This window comes from Globicephala melas, chromosome 14, assembly GCF_963455315.2.
Source record: "Globicephala melas chromosome 14, mGloMel1.2, whole genome shotgun sequence".
NCBI classification, from domain to species: Eukaryota; Metazoa; Chordata; class Mammalia; order Artiodactyla; family Delphinidae; genus Globicephala; species Globicephala melas.
This window is the reverse complement of record NC_083327.1, coordinates 28,174,117-28,179,173: the sequence shown is the minus strand read 5'-3', so window position 1 is coordinate 28,179,173 and position 5,057 is coordinate 28,174,117.

Here is a 5,057-nt window from a genome sequence, read left to right as displayed (position 1 = left end):
TTTACCCTTAGGAGCAAGGGTAAAAATAACATAAACTAGTTAAAAACAGGAGACTGAATGCAGTTGTGAAAAAAATTAGTGAACTGGAAGATAGGTCAGAAAAATATCCAAACTGAAGTAACTGACACAAAAGGATGGAAAAGAACATATGATGAATATGACATGCAGCTAAAATGTCTGCAACTGGAGTCCTTGGAGGAGAGAATAGAAAGGATGGCGCAGAAGAAATCTTGGAGGAGATATGGCTAAAAATTTTCCAAAATTAATAGAAGATATCAAACCACAGATACTAATGTATACAACCATCAAACACGACCAGTACAAAGAAAATCTCACATAGTAAAACAATTGAAAACAAAGACAAAGATAAAATCTTAGGAGAAACCAGAGAAAAAGTTGTGTCACTTCAAAGAACAACAATGAACTGACAATAGACTTTGCAGAAGACAGGGGAATAATATATTCAAAGTGCAAGAAAATAATTACCAACACAGAATACTGTACTCAGTGGAAATATTCTTCAGAAGGGAAGACAGAAACATTTTAATAGAAACACAAATGGAAAATTAATCAGTAATAAACCTACAGTACAGGAAATTATCAGGCAAAAGGAAAATGATGACAGATGGAATGTTGGAGGTAAAGAAGGATGAAGTATATCAGAAAGGATAAACATCAGGTAAATGTAAATGAATACTGTCTTTTAAACAATAATAATAATGGATTATGAGGCTGTAGCAATAGCATAAAAATATTCATTATTGGGGAAATGGTTAAAAAACAGGGTAAAATACATAACTAAGTCTTTTTTTTTTTTTTTTTCATCTTTATTGGAGTATAATTGCTTTACAATGGTGTGTTAGTTTCTGCTTTATAACAAAGTGAATCAGTTATACATATACATATGATCCCATATCTCTTCCCTCTTGCGTCTCCCTCCCTCCAACCCTCCCTATCCCACCCCTCTAGTTAGTCAAACCAACGAGCTGATCTCCCTGTGCTATGCGGCTGCTTCCCACTAGCTATCTATTTTACGTTTGGTAGTGTATATATGTCCATGCCACTCTCTCATTTCGTCCCAGCTTACCCTTCCCCCTCCCCATATCCTCAAGTCCATTCTTTAGTAGGTCTGTGTCTTTATTACTGTCTTGCTCCTAGGTTCTTCATGACCTTTTTTTTTTTTTCCCCCCTTAGAGTCCACATATATGTGTTAGCATACAGTATTTCTTTTTCTCTTTCTGATTTACTTCACTCTGTATGACACACTCTAGGTCCATCGACCTCACTACAAATAACTCAATTTTGTTTCTTTTATGGCTGAGTAATATTCCATTGTATATATGTGCCACATCTTCTTTACCCATTCATCTGATGATGGACACTTAGGTTTTTTCCATCTCCGGCCTATTGTAAATAGAGCTGCAATGAACATTTTGGTACATGACTCTTTCTGAATTATGGTTTTCTTAGGGTATATGCCCAGTAGTGGGATTGTTGGGTCCTATGGTAGTTCTATATTTAGTTTTTTAAGAAACCTCCATACTGTTCTCCATAGCGGCTGTATCAATTTACATTCCCACCAACAGTGCAAGAGGGTTCCCTTTTCTCCACACCCTCTCCAGCATTTTTTGTTTCTAGATATTTTGATGATGCCCATTCTGACCAGTGTGAGATGATATCTAATTGTAGTGGTGATTTGCATTTCTCTAATGATTAATGATGTTGCAGATTCTTTCATATATTTGTTGCCAATCTGTATATCTTCTTTGGAGAAATGTCTATTTAGGTCTATTTATTGGATTGGGTTGTTTGTTTTTCTGACATTGAACTGCATGAGCTGCTTGTGAATTTTGTATCCATTCAGCCAATCTGTGTCTTTTGGTGGGAGCATTTAGTCCATTTACATTTAAGGTAATTATCGATATGTGTGTTCCCATTCCCATTTTCTTAATTGTTTTGGGTTTGTTATTGTAGGTCTTTTCCTTCTTTTGTGTTTCTTGCCTAGAGAAGTTCCTTTAGCAGTTGTTGTAGAGCTGGTTTGGTGGTGCTGAACTCTCTCAGCTTTTGCTTGTCTCTAAAGGTTTTAATTTCTCCATCAAATCTGAATGAGATCCTTGCTGGGTAGAGTAATCTTGGTTGCAGGTTTTTCTCCTTCAACACTTTCAATATGTCCTGCCACTCCCTTCTGGCTTGCAGAGTTTCTGCTGAAAGATCAGCTGTTAACCTTATGGGGATTCCCTTGTGTGTTATTTGTTGTTTTTCCCTTGCTGCTTTTAATATGTTTTCTTTGTATTTAATTTTTGACAGTTTGATTAATATGTGTCTTGGCGTATTTCTCCTTGGATTTATCCTGTATGGGACTCTCTGTGCTTCCTGGACTTGATTAACTATTTCCTTTCCCATATTAGGGAAGTTTTCAACTATAATCTCTTCAAATATTTTCTCAGTCCCTTTCTTTTTCTCTTCTTCTTCTGGAACCCCTATAATTCGAATGTTGGTACGTTTAATGTTGTCCCAGAGGTCTCTGAGACTGTCCTCAGTTCTTTTCATTCTTTTTTCTTTATTCTGCTCTGCAGTAGCTATTTCCACTATTTTATCTTCCAGGTCACCTATCCGTTCTTCTGCCTCAGTTATTCTGCTATTGAACCCATCTAGAATACTTTTAATTTCATTTATTGTGTTGTTCATCGTTGCTTGTTTCATCTTTAGTTCTTCTAGGTCCTTGTTAACTGATTCTTGCATTTTGTCCATTCTATTGTCCATTCTATCTCCAAGATTTCGGATCAACCTTACTATCATTATTCTGAATTCTTTTTCAGGTAGACTGCCTATTTCCTCTTCATTTGTTAGGTCTGATGGGTTTTTATCTTGCTCCTTCATCTGCGGTGTGTTTTTCTGTCTTTTCATTTTGCTTATCTTACTGTGTTTGGGGTCTCCTTTTTTGCAGGCTGAAGGTTCGTAGTTCCTGTTGTTTTTTGTGTCTGTCCCCAGTGGCTAAGGTTGGTTCAGTGGGTTGTGTAGGCTTCCTGGTGGAGGGTACTAGTGCCTGTGTTCTGGTGGATGAGGCTAGATCTTGTCTTTCTGGTGGGCAGGTCCACGTCTGGTGGTGTGTTTTGGGGTGTCTGTAGACTTATTATGATTTTGGGCCGCCTCTCTGCTAATGGGTGGGGTTGTGTTCCTGTCTTGCTAGTTGTTTGGCATAGGATGTCCAGCACTGTAGCTTGCTGGTCGTTGAGTGAAGCTGGGTGCTGGCGTTGAGATGGAGATCTCTCGGAAATTTTTGCTGTTTGATATTATGTGCAGCTGGGAGGTCTCTTGTGGATCAGTGTCCTGAAGTTGGCTCTCCCACCTCAGAGGCACAGCACTGACTCCTGGCTGCAGCCCCAAGAGCCTTTCATCCACAGGGCTCCTTAATTTGGGATGATTGGTTGTCTATTCAGGTATTCCACAGATGCAGGGTCCATCAAGTTGATTGTGGAGCTTTAATCCGCTGCTTCTGAGGCTGCTGGGAGAGATTTCCCTTTCTCTTCTTTGTTCTCACAGCTCCCAGGGCTCAGCTTTGGATTTAGCCCCGCCTGTGCGTGTAGGTCGCCGGAGGGCGTCTGTTCTTTGCTCAGACAGGACGGGGTTAAAGGAGCCGCTGATTCGGAGGCTCTGGCTCACTCAGGCCCGGGGGTAGGGAGGGGCACGGAGTGTGGGGTGGGCCTGCGGCTGCAGAGGCCAGCGAGACGTTGCAGCCTGAGGCGCGCCTGTGCGTTCTCCCGGGGGAGTTGTCCCTGGATCCCGGGACCCCAGCAGTGGCGGGCTGCACAGGCTCCCCGGAAGGGCGCGTGGCCAGTGACCTGTGTTCGCACACAGGCCTCCCGGTGGCGGCAGCAGCGGCCCTAGCCACGTCCGTCTCTGGGCTCCGCACCCCTAGCCGCGGCTCGCGCCCGTCCCTGGAGCTCTCTCAAGCAGCGTTCTTAATCCCCTCTCCTCGTGCACCAGGAAACAAAGAGGGACGTAAAAGTCTCTTGCCTCTTCGGCAGTTCCAGACTTCTCCCCGGACTCTCTCCCGGCCAGCCGCGGTGCACCAACGCCCCGCAGGCTGTGTTCACGCCGCCAACCTCAGTCCTCTCCCGGCGCTCCGACAAAAGCCGGAGCCTCAGCTCCCAGTCCCGCCCGCCCCGGCGGGCGAGCAGACAAGCCTCTCGGCTGGCAAGTTCCGGTCGGCCCGATCCTCTGCGCTGGAATCTGTCCGCTTTGCCCTCCGCACCCCTGTTGCTGTGCTCTCCTCCGCGGCTCCCAAGCTCCCCCACTCCGCCTCCCGAAGTCTCCACCCGCGAAGGGGCTTCCTAGTGTGTGGACACTTTTCCTCCTTCACAGCTCTCTCCCGCTGGTGCAGGACCCGTCCCTATCCTTTTGTCCCTGTTTAGTTTTTTCTTTTGCCCTACCCAGGTACGTGGGGGGTTTCTTGCCTTTTGGGAGGTCTGAGGTCTTCTGCCAGCGTTCAGTAGATGCTCTGTAGGAGTTGTTCCACGCGTAGATGTATTTCTGGTGTATCTGTGGGGAGGAACGTGATCTCCGCGTCTTACTCTTCCGCCATCTTCCCGGAAGTCTCCTTCATAACTAAGTCTTTAGTAAATCAAGTAGTCAAGCTGTGATCACAGATAACAGTTCACTAGTACAATAAAAATAAAAGAATATATAAACCACACCTATTAAGAGAAACAAATAAATTAGAAATAGTTAATCCAAAAGAAGATAAAAGAGAAAAACAAATACAGAACAAAACAGAATAGGGATAGTAAGATGGTAGCTATGAACCACTACATATCAGTAATGGTATTAGATTCAAATGTGACAAATACTTTAATAAAAACAAAGACTGTCAAACTGGATGAAGAAATAAATCCACTGTATTCTGCTTATAAGGGACATTTAAAAAATACAAACACACAGAATGGCCAAAAGTGAAACTATGGAAGAAAATACACAGTACAAATTTTAAACAAAAGGAATCTGTTATAATTACACCAGTATCTTCTGTAAGTAGTATAAAGCTTGATCTTATTCTC